At 41.1% G+C, this 12,865-nt stretch overlaps 1 non-coding gene across 1 annotated transcript; it reads left to right on the forward strand.

The window, feature by feature from the left end:
• The first annotated feature begins 3,687 nt into the window (after window positions 1-3,687).
• Window positions 3,688-3,794, forward strand: LOC131007366 (small nucleolar RNA R71). Its single transcript, XR_009096069.1, has one exon. It is a non-coding gene; the product is annotated as a small nucleolar RNA R71 (small nucleolar RNA).
• Window positions 3,795-12,865: the final 9,071 nt, after the last annotated feature.

Here is a 12,865-nt window from a genome sequence, read left to right on the forward strand (position 1 = left end):
TGAAGGGAAATGACAACAAATCATGTGGAATTGAGGTACGAAAACCATGTTTGTCAACCCCCCAAACTTAAGGCGTTGTTTGTCCCCAAACGACAAAAAGACTAGAAATAAAAGTAAACAAACATGTGAGTATGAATTGATGTCATTTCAAGGCTTCAACAATTTCAAAAATCTTTCAAAAGTGTATCACAAGTAAAATGCATTCTAAGAAGTCACAAGTGATAGTGAGTTCAACATTATGGCATCCAAGTTTGAATCCTCACAAGGTGAATGTTTCAATGGTGCACTCAACTCTCAAGTGTTTAGAATGGACGTGTTTGCACTCAAATTGAAACAATGTATGCAATCTACCATAAGCTTTCCATTTATCCTAACTCTCTATACTTCAATGTGTTATAAATGATGATCAACAAGGGCTTTCATAAGGTTGTAATGAGGGCTCTTTGGTGAGATGAGGTGTTTTTAGGCAAATGACTCATATCCCACAATCTAACAATCACAATGAACAAGTCAAATTCACCATTTCTCTTTTCTAATCAATCAAAAACCAAAATCCCCACATTTATTCTTTTCACCCTTAGTGATACTTATCATGATATGATTCAAAAGGAAAATCACTCCCCTTTATACTATTTTATTTCAACATTTCTTTTTTGCTTTCTTTTTCTTTTGGAGCTCATAGGGGACTAGTGATTTTCACTCAATCAAAATTAGACAAGTAATTTCAATCATTTCCCATACATTTTCATCAAAGCAACCACTAACACTCTAAGTTCTACCCCTTTATCAGTGGTTCATTCAAAGAATGGCTACGAGGCACAAATAGGGTAAACTAGGATCATATGAGAATTTGGACACAATTTGAGTTAAGTGGCTAACAAAGATGGCCTTAAATCACTTCAATATTAACAACACATCTACATTTATTTTCAAGAGATGACTCATAGCAAGTTCTAGAGATCAACACACATGCTCAAATGATTTACACTCAAGAACAAAATGAGATTGTAAATGTATGACAATCAAAAACTCAATTCTCACAAGCTCATTTCTTTTTCAAGTTCTTGGAGGTACAACATTTAGCTCATTGTCACAAGTTCAAACTCTACATGCAAAATCAACATGTGATACACAACAACTTTTTTCAAAAATAACAATCATAAGCCCAAAAACCAATCAATTCATCATCACAATATTTTCTACAATTATCCCAAGCAAAACAAAAACAAAAATATCAACCCAACTAACTCTCAAACTTTCATTTATTCAACAATAACAAAAACAAGACATTAAAACAAAAACAAACAAAAACAAGTAAAGCAAAAGATAGATGAGACAACTAATCCATCTTTCCCCTCCCCCTCCCCCCAACTTATTTCACACAAAGTGAAAATGAGTTTGGAGGAAAAGAGAAGGAGAAGTTGTCTCGGACACACAAAAAAAACTAACATAAAAAAAAAAGATAAACCACACACATATATAAATATATACATAGATTAATATATAAATACCTATGTATGTGTGTACTTATTGAACTTGCAATAATTAAAGGGTACCTTGTTGGGGTGCCTCCCAACTAGCGCTTAGTTTAACGTCGTGAGCTCGACGTCTTCACGATGGTGTCATGGCTCGGGGATGGTGCCAACGAACACTTCAACTTTTGGTTTTAAGGGCAAATACACCTTGATTATTTCATTCTCAACCACAAAGGTTCTTCCATCCTTCTTTCTCAATTCAATTGCTCCATTATTGAAAACCTTGTTGATTTTGAAAGGACCCGACCATTTTGATCTTGGCTTTTCCGGAGGTAGTGATTGATGGAAGGTGAGGAGAAGGACTTCATCATCGGGTGCAAACTCCCGTTTGTGCATCATCTCGTCATTAGCACTTGTTGTCCTCTCCTTGTAGAGGCTTGACTTCTCAAATGCGTGATACTCATCTAACTCATTGAGTTGGAGTATACGGTCTTGCCCCATTGGATGTATCTCATTCTCACCAAAGAATGCATACTTCAAGTGTGTGGGGAGAAGCTTCAACTCCAAGCTTAGAGATTTCTCCTCTCCCTTTTCTTTCTTCAATTTTTCCTTCAAGTTGATGCAAGGTTCGATCACTTGCATCATTTTGCATTCCTCCATTTTCATTCTTTCTTCCTCATCTTTGTGCTTGGGAGCTTTGTGGATTGAGAAGGTAACACTCTCATCATTCACTCTCAATGTGAGCTTGCCCTTTGCAACATCAATTAGGGCCCTCCCCGTCGCCAAGAATGGACGTCCAAGGATCAAAGGTACATCCTTGTCCTCAACCATATCCAACACCACAAAATCCACCAGAAAAATGAATTTGTCAACCCTCACCAAGACATCCTCCACTATCCCTTTTGGATATAAAACGGAACGGGCGGCCATTTGCAAAGCAATCGTGGTTGGCTTAATGGTTCCTATTTCAAGCTTGTTGAAGATGGAGAGAGGCATCAAATTTATGCTTGCTCCCAAATCACACAAGGCCTTTCCAAAACGACCATTTCCAACATCACATGGGATAGTAAAGCTCCCGGGATCCTTGATCTTGATGGGTAGCTTCTTTTGAAAAACGGCACAACATTCTTCGGTGAGGTTGACCGTCTCAAATTCTTCTAATTTCTTCTTCTTGGATAGAACTTCCTTGAGAAATTTTGCATACTTGGGCATTTGTTGCAAAGCTTCAACAAGGGGGATGTTGATGTTTACCTTCCGAAAGATTTCAAGGAATTTGGAGAACTCACTCTCCACATTCTTCTTGGAAAGCCTTTGAGGAAAGAGGATTGGTGGGCAATAAGGAGGTGGAGCTTTGTACACTTCCTTGTTCTTTTCCTTATCATTTTGTATTTTTGAAGAAATGCCTCCATCATTGCTCTTCTCTATTTCAACCATGTCCTCCTCTCCCAAGCACATCTTGGACTCTTCAAAGGTTGTCTCACCTAGTATGTTAATAGCTTTGCAATGCTCCTTAGGGTTTACAATAGTGTTGCTTGGAAATTGCCCTTGTTGGCGTTGATTGCTTAAGGATTCGGCAATTTGCCTCACTTTCATCTCAAGCATTTTCAATTGGGTCGCTTGAGCCTCCAACCTCTCATCGGTTTTTGTCATGTGAGCTTGTGTGGCGGTCATGAACTTCATTAAGATCTCTTCAAGGTTGAGTTTCTTCTCTTCCTTGATCATACCATCGCTCACTGCAAATCCGGGTGGTGGTTGCAAGAAGTTGTTGGGATTACCATAGGCAATATTTGGATGGCGATTTGTTTGAAATCCTTGATTGTATTGCCCTTGCCCTTGATACCCTCCTTGGTGTTGAGGATGAAAGTTTCCAAAGCCTCGATTATTGTTAATGTAGTGCACATCCTCAATGTTGGTTCGTTCCTCCACTATAGGCTCCGGCTTTGATGTGGACATAGCATCAATTTTGCTATCCATAGCGGTCAATTGAGCCGTCAAAAGAGTTATCGGATCCGAGCTTGTTGTAGCCGCCACCTTTTTCAAAATAGTCCTCTCCCCTGGAAATTGGTAGCTATTGGCGGCCAAGTTCTCTATGATGTGGGCGGCCTCCTCGTGGCTTTTCTCCAACAATGCTCCATTGGCCGATGCATTCATGTCTCTTTGTATCTCACCACTACACCCGGTGTAGAATACACAAATGATTGTGTTTTGATCTAAGCCATGGTTAGGGCACTTCCTTAGCATCTCTTTGAATCTCTCCCAAGCTTCATAGAAGGATTCTCCATCAAATTGGTGAAATTGGACTATGGCCTTCTTCATCTTCATGGTTTTGCCCGGAGGGTAGAATTTGTTGAGGAACTTTTGAGCCATCTTCTCCCATGTAGTGATAGAACCACCCTCTAAAGATTGATACCATGTCTTGGCCATGCCCCTTAGTGAGAAGGGGAAGAGTCGAAGTCGAACGGCATCCTCCGGGACTCCATTTATCTTGATGGTGCCGCATATCTCCAAGAAGTTTCTAAGATGTCCATTCGGGTCATCTTGAGAAAGACCGGCGAATTGGTTTTGTTGTACCATATTTATGAGGGCCGGCTTGAGCTCAAAATTATTGGCATTGATCCTTGGAGCATGCACTCCTCCTCATTGGGCCACGGGTTGGAACATCTCGCTAATGGGTGGTGGTGGTGGTGCATTCCTTTGAGCCTCTTGCTCATTGATTCGCCCTTGCATGGCCTCCAATTGTCTTTGGAGTTGGAGGATCAATTCTTGATTTTCCGCCATATTTCCCTCCAATTCTTTCTCTCTTCTCGCTCTTGCTTTGTTGTGTCGGCAAAAAGCTTCAACTTCAAGGTCAATGGGTATAAGAGGAGCACCCTTAGACCTTGTGTTCATGCACTACCTACCAACCAACAAGAAACAACGAGTCAAGACACAATCTTAAAATAGAAAACAAAAATAAAGCAAGTAAAATGTCTAAAGTAGTTAAGCACAATGATTCAAAATATCACAAACAATCAAACTAAACTAATCCACGGCAACGGCGCCAAAAACTTGTTCGCTATTATTTTTACTACGCCGCAAGTATACGGTGTAGTTGTAATATAGGGAAGCAAGGTCGTATTCCACAAGGATTAGTAGTCAAATTCTAGTGATTACCTTATGTCATTATGCTAGAGCTATTTAGACTAAACAAGGAGGTGAGTGGTTTGATTAACTAACAAATTCAAAGACAAAATAAGAACAATCAAACAAAGTGGATTAATTAAGTGATGAAGGTGGTTTAGGGATTAGGCAACGATGGATTAGCAATGGACTTCAATTTAACTCAATATTAGCCTTGATACTCCTATTTATCTAGAGTGATCTCCCAACTAGTTCTAGCCCCCTCCCGGACGACTAAAACGGTAGATTACGGATCATAGTTGCCATCCCCGGTCAACTTCTAACCTATAACTCCCAAAAGCACAATAAGATCGATAAACTCTCACCCAACTCTCAACCTCCCGGTTTATTGAGTCAATATGTTTCAAGCTCCTAATCTATTATGATTATCCTCTCCCGATTCAAATCACAAATGAGAAATGCATAGAAAGTGGCCAACAATCCATACAAGAAAGAAATACTAGGGATTGCAAAGATAATGACAAGGAAGTAATCAAGACATATATTAAGCATAATAATCAATCCATTACATCATCCATGAGCCTAACCCCCAAACCAATGGGGGATTTTGCCTATCATGCTTACAATCAAAATACTTAATTCAAAGAAATTCATAGAGAGTAAGAGGTGACAAATCCTATTTAATTAGCTTCCTTCAATCTTCTCTCTTCTTCAATGTCCTTCCAATCTTGGTGGTTGAGAGTAGTTATGGAGGCTACGGCTTGGGTATGGAGGTAGGAGAGTGTGTTTAATGTTGGGGGAAGATGAAAGATGTGAGAAAAAAAAGAGAAAAGGGGGTTTTGGGGCAAAAATCGCGTTTGGGCCCACCAAAGGGAGCAATCCCGCCTTTTTCCCACGACCACGGCATGAACCGCGGTCAAGAATGCGGCCAGAATGAGAGGAGACCGCGGTCGAGGCCCGCGGCCGCGGCACGGACTGCGGGTGACTGCCAAAAACGTTCTGGACTGCTCTGGAGCAGAGGCTCGCGGTCGGGCCCGTGGCCGCGGCTTACTGGGCAATTTTGGAGCAGAGGCCCGCGGTCGGGCCCGTGGCCGCAGCCCGGACCGCGGGATCCTGGGCTTTATGCGCAGTCCGCTTGTTCGGCTCCGTTCTCCCTCGTCCGGACTCGGATTTGGTCGCCGTTTGCGCTCACGGATTTCTCTCGAGACGTACTTCAATCTCATGTCTTCAAAATCGTCCAATTAATCTTTGATTTTCCCTGAAATCACTCCAAAAGCTACACCAAGCATCAAAACTCAACAAAACTCAAAATTGGGATACAAACATATATTAGCAATCAAAATATGAAGGGAAATGACAACAAATCATGTGGAATTGAGGTACGAAAACCATGTTTGTCAACGTATTCGCCAGAGCTGCCAGCGTGGAATGGCCAGCCGACGTTCTTAATTTTTTTTTTTGAGTCATTTGAGTATAAATACATGAACTTTCAACATTTTCTAGTTTTTCCCACGAATTTCATGTTTTTCTTATTTTTCCCACAAAACTCATTTCTCCCATATTTCTCACTAAATGAATATATAAATTATTACACTATAATAACATTTAATGTGCATATGCATTAAGAATTCAAATACGCACTCGATGATATCGCGGAGTTGTAATGTATACACATACAATTGAGTTGGGGTGTAAATTTGGGGCAGGGCGGGTACCCAACCCGCGAAATCAGCCAAAAATCAAACCCTCATCCGTCCCGTGTATACTGTGCGGGTACCCCAATACACACAACGAGTATTTGCTGTTAGTATTCGGGTACCCGCATTATCCGCAATTTTTTGGTGGCTTTTAATTTTGCGGGTATTTTGTATCGCTGGAGGGTATTTTATCCCGCAATTTGCGGGTATCCTCATTACTCGTGGGTATTTTGTCCCTCATTTTAGAAAAAAAAATTGAAAATATCCTTTCGATTTCATCGATTATCTATTAAACTAAAATGAAATTAATAATTATAAAAATTAATTATTTAAATGAAATTAAATTCGGGTATGCGGGTACCCGCATTATCGGGTGAGGGTACCCAATACCCGTAATTTTTAGGAACTCCCTACCCGCACATGACCCTCTTTGGGAAAAATGAGGGTATCGGGTCGGGTGAGGGTATACCCGAACCCGAATTTACACCCCTACAATTGAGTGGATTTTGAAAATAGCCACTTTGAAATAGTAAATTTAAAAATTGGCCATTAAGATAAAGAATTTAAAAATTGGTCACACTTACCATTTTACCCTTCGCATAAAAAATTTAAAAATCATCCACGAATTCACAACTAAGTCGAATTCACAACTAGCACTAATTTTAGTTATTAATTCAAGTAACTCGAATTCACAACTGAATAACTAGTGTTGGTTGTGAATTCGAATTTTAAAGTTTGAATTCACAACTAGAAATAGTGTTAATCGTGAATTCAAGTTTTAAAATTTGATTTGACAACTAGAAATACTCCCTCCGTCCCACAAAGCTTGAGCAACTTCTTTTCGGCACAGGTTTTAAGAAGTTGGTATTTTGTGTGTTAGGTGTGATATGTGAAAAAGTGAAAAGGTGAATAAATAGTAAAATTTTTACCATATAATGAAACTGCTCAAGCTTCGCGGGACAACCCGAAAAGGAAAGCTGCTCAAGTTTCGTGGGACGAAGAGAGTATTGTTAGTCGTGAATTCAAGGTTTAAAAACTGAAATTCATGACTAGCATTATTTGTAGTTGTGAATTCATTTTTCAAAAACTTGAATTCACAACCCGCAATAGAGTTGGTTGTGAATTCGAGCTTTAAAACTCGAATTCACAACTAACACTAACAATTAAGTTGTGAATTCATCAAATTGGTTGTGAATTCTAGTTTTAAAACTTGAATTTACAACTAAAACAACTAGTTGTGAATTAAAGCTTTTAAACTCGAATTCCCAACCAACACTAACGATTCAATTATAAATTTATCGAACTGGTTGTGAATTGTGAATTCAAGAACATTAAGTTATAAATTCATATATCTGGTTGTGAATTCAAGAACATTAATCAATTTTCCAAAATCTCTTTTTTCTTAATCGATCAAATCTCTCCAATTAAATTTACTATAAAGCTGCGTTTACTTTGATGGATAAATTTATCCATGAAAAATGATGGATAACAAGAATTTATGCCTTCAAATATCTCCTTTCTTTTCCAACATTTGACATAAGAGCATTTTTCATTCCTTATTTTCACTTCAAGGGTGGATAATATTATTACACCAAAAATGGAGGGATAATATTATCCACCCTTGAGGTGAAAATAAGGAAGAAAAAATGCTTTTGTGTCAAATGTTGGAAAAGAAAGAGATATTTAAAGGCATAAATTTTTGTTATCCATCATTTTTCATGGATAAATTTATCCATCAAAATAAACGCAGCCTTAGTGATATTTTTCTTTAAATTCTCGGTATCTTCTTTTGGTTGAGTATCAATGGTGGACGAGAATGAAGCGGAGAGAGAGAGAGAGAGAGAGAGAGAGATTTCACAAAACCTACTGTCTTTCATAAATGTATGCTTCAATAATTCGAAAAGCAGTAGAACCAAGGCTTCATCTAATCATATCCATTGTTGGATCTACACGCCATCTTGGTCCACATAAGAAAGGATGTCTCGATGCATTTAAGCAACTGTGGCCAATTTTAGAACCCAGGCTCCATTGTATAAACTGCGATATTATAAAAAGAAGAAAACCTAAAACAACCCTTGAAAGCACAAGAAAGCAGACTAAGGGCCGAGCCTCATTAAAACCTTTTCACGGAAAACCCAAAGGGAAAAACCGGGAAAAGGAAAAAGAGTACCCGTCTAGAGAACGAAAACAAAAGAAGGGGAGAGCGGAAGGGAAAGTTTCCGGAACTCCGGCCTAACCATCATCCCCAAATAGTCCCGGCTCTCCACCAACGCAAACAGAAAAACAAGGCAAGAGGCCGGTGATACGCCGTCGCCAAAATGCCCAACCAAAAGAACAAAGCTACACGGCCGGTTAGACGCCGTCGCCGTGAGCACAAACAAAAAAATGAAGGAGAGCCATCCGGCCGGTTATACGCCATCGCCGTAGCTTTCCAAAAACCAAGACACAACCCGAAAGAAGGGGAGCCATCCGGCCGGTTATACGCCGTCGCCGGAGCTCTCCAAAAAAACCAAGACACCGCCTGAAACACCAGCCCGACCTCCAGGTGTTCGACAAAAGACCTGAACAAACTCAGCAACGCCGAGCCCACCCAAACCACCAACCACCGCCTCCAAACACCCCGCATCGCGCCCAGCACAAAGAGCCACAGCTCGACTGCCAGCAGGCCCAACCACCCCGACACCGCCACAACCGGCAATCAAACACGGCGCCAGCGGCTGTGCGTAGCCATGTCCAAAGTCACAGCCTCTTGTATGTCATCAATGACGCCCGACCACCAACCTTCCGTCCTAGAAGGGTGCGCCATAAGATCAGCAGCCGCATTACCCTCCCGGTAAATATGGGAGACCCTTAAATCCATTTCCCGGAGGCAATTTAGCGTCTATTTCCAGCACGCCAGAAATCGTCAAGGTACCTCCAAAGAGCGACGCGTGAGCAGATAAACCACATACGTGGAATCAGCCTCCAGCCAAAGGCGACTCCAGCCCCGACAGCGAGCAATGGCGATCGCCGTGATAACCGCCAACAGCTCGGCTTCCAGAGCAAATCCCGAGCCTCCCTTAACGTGAAAACACCCGCAAACCGTAGTAGTATGGTCACGAAACAGTCCTCCAGCAGCGATGAGTCTTGGCGCCCCCGTCGCCGACCCGTCAGTGTTAACCTTCATCCAGTTGATATCAGGAGGCCACCAATGTACCGAGATATAATCTGGAGGCGGAGCACTTCTGGACTTGACCCCAACCGCACGAATCGTGAGATAATCCGTCCAATCATTTGACATGAAGCCAAGATTCGAAAACTCATTGGTCTCTTTGTAAAAAGTTTTGAGCATCGCTAATATTGTTACGACTATTCCAAATAATCCAGAGCAGACTTATAATGCCCACCTTCCAAAGACGATGAAGCAGCGAACTAAAAGACACATTCCAGGCCATGGCAAGGAAACTCGTGATATCTAAACATTCCAACAGTATGGACTGCCCAAACCAGCCCAAGAAGTCCTCCCATATCGGGCGAACAACCTTACATTCCCAAAAAATGTGAGAAATAGATTCCGCGTTATGCCAACAAATCGGACAAGCATTGGGCGCCACCAGGCCTTGGCGAATCAGGCAATCCATAGTCGGGAGCCGACCGTGGATAATGCGCCAACAAACTAACGATCTCCTCACCGGAATCTCCGCATCCCAGATCCACTTGCCCCAAGACACTTTAGGAAACCTATGGCAGCTGTTAGCAAAAGCCAGAGCAGAAGTGACATTGCTACGAATGGATGGTTTCCAAAACCGAGTATCCGAGCCGAAGTTCATCGGAAGAAGAAGGATATCACAAACGATATCCGGAAAATTCAGCACAAAATTTTCAGAAAAATGCCAACAAACATCGAAGTAGTAATCTGCCACAGAGTGCGTGAGAAGACCATGGATGAATGAAGGAACCGAGGGACGATCGCAAAGCTTATAGCCCAGCCAATCATCCGTCCAAAATAAAGTATTAGCGCCGTCCCCAATCGCCGCAAAAGAGTGATTCACCAGACCGTCCACCTCATGTTTCAAGCCAACCCAGACCGAGGAATTCGCCACATGTTTTTTAGCATGACCAAACCCATCCAAATATCTCGACCTCATCAACTTGTGTGGGAACTCCTCCCCTTTAATAAGCTTCCACGTCATCCGCATAAGATAGCTTTTATTCATTATAGTAAAAGAACGAATCCCAAGACCTCCCTCTTCTTTGATAGCACAACATCTACTCCATTTAACAGCGCACGAAGGCTTTAAATCCGTTTTTCCAGTCCATATAAAGTTTCTGCAGCTGCGATCCAAATCATAAAGAAGGCACTTCGGCCAACGGAAGACCATCATAGTGTGTATGATGGAACTTTGAATAACCGATTTGACAAGGCAGAGGCGTCCAGCCATAGAGAGATTAAGACCCGCCCATCTAGAGAACTTTTGCACGATGCGATCTTTGATGCCAGCTAAATGAGACGCCTTCGGCCTCCCCACAAAAAGGGGAGCACCTAAGTAGTTAACCCGATCGCCACCCTGCGTGAAACCCAAGGCGTGGCTAATACCACGTTTCATGGAAGTAGTAACACCCTTCGCATAGTACACCCGCGACTTCTCCAAACTGCAGACCTGGCCGAAAATCGACTCATAATACTCCAGAATATGCTTAATCTTCTTCGCATTGCGGCTTGAGGCTTTACAGAAGAGTAACACATCATCAGCATAAAGCAAATGCTTAGGAAAATTCATGCTCCAACTAAAACTCATAGGAGTTAGATGTCTCGAGTTAACGCAATTAATCAACAAATGACTGAGCACATCCTCCGCGATGCCAAAGATAATGGGGGAAAGAGGATCCCCTTGCCTGACACCACGGGTGCAGGAAAAATAGCCGCTGAGCCTGCCGTTGTAGAGAATGGAGATCCTGGCGCAGTGAAAGATGATGGAAATCCAAATGATGAACTTCTCCTGGAAACCTATAACTTTAAGAACCTTGAAGATGAAATCCCAGCTCATAGTGTCAAAGGCTTTTTTGATGTCGATTTTGCAGGCCATATTAGAGCCTTGATTGGTGCGATCCATACAGTTGAACCCCTCTGAGCCAAGCATGATGCAATCATGAATGGAACGACCGCTAATAAACCCAAACTGATTCTAGGAGACCGTGGCCGCAGCAACTTTGTTTAACCTGACAGCCAAAATTTTGGAGATAATCTTGAAGAAGAAATTCGATAAGATGATTGGCCTGAGATCAGAGACCGAGGAGATCATGTCGGTTTTAGGGATTAAAACCAGGGTGTTGGCATTGCTGCCATTGGGGAGATAAGAGTTCAGGAAAAACCCCCGGACCGCTCTAAAGACATCAAACTTAACAATGTTCCAGCAATGGTGAAAAAAGATACCCGAGAAACCATCCGGACCGGGCGCGCTATTAGCTTACATGCCCATGACCGTCGCCGCAATTTCCAGCTCCGAAGGAACAGCCGTAAGATCATGATTCTGCTCAGGAGTAACCTGCATATCAATAATAGCCTCCAGCTCCACAAGATCCACATTATGCATCGTATCCTGAGAAAAGAGATTGGTAAAATGCTCAATAATGTGCTGCTCGATGGCATTCTGATCATAAGAAATAACCCCTCCAATATTAAGATGCCCAATGGGCGAACTGGAATTTCTGAAACTGAGCATTCTGTGAAAGAACTTAGTGTTCCGATCTCCATCCTTCAACCAAGAAATCCTGCTCATTTGCTGTAAATGAGTATTTTTGCGATTAAGATCTACAGGCCATCTTAGAATTAATTATAACATAATGATCATAGCTCTCTAATTTATTGCATTAGATATTTTTAAATATTAATAAATAATTAAATTTTAAATATACATAATACTTGAAAATAATAATTGTATTATTAAAAAATAATATTAGCACGGGAGCCAAACTAATTTTAAAATAAAATAAGACCTACAAATCCTTCGAAGTTTGGTCAAGTCACCATTTTAACAATAAGATTTATTGAGTAAATCAGCTCATTTAAACCGTGAACGAAATCAACCTCTTTGAGCTGTACTATGATATTGTTGGGCTTTTAAAATAGAAGAAAAAAGAGTAAACAATTAAGGCAGGCCCAAGTTTTTCTCAACCTTGTAGTACCTATCTATGAAAACCTCTTACCACAGGCTTTATATATTGGTAAATCCGACGTCGTTTGAGATGTCGTTAGTATACCGAAAGTTAACGGCAAATCAAATATCTACTGCACATTTACGTTGGTTTCGGCCTCGTTTGTGAAGCATAGGAAAATTTGTTCACTGCTTCATACTCGTATATTTTTGCCTTAGCTTTAATTTGATACTTGTGCACAAAGTTTTGGCCAAAACATGAACATGTATAATAATTGTAAATCCACATTTTCATTGTTTTTATTTTTATCATCAAATCAAACCCTACGCTTCTTATTTGCGCAACATTCTATTGATATATTTGTTGCATTAAATTGGACATGTGTTTTTTGCTCACATCCCACGTGTTTGGCTAAACATATTTTACAGAGCTTGTAAG

Source organism: Salvia miltiorrhiza, chromosome 1, assembly GCF_028751815.1.
Source record: "Salvia miltiorrhiza cultivar Shanhuang (shh) chromosome 1, IMPLAD_Smil_shh, whole genome shotgun sequence".
Lineage (NCBI taxonomy): Eukaryota > Viridiplantae > Streptophyta > Magnoliopsida > Lamiales > Lamiaceae > Salvia > Salvia miltiorrhiza.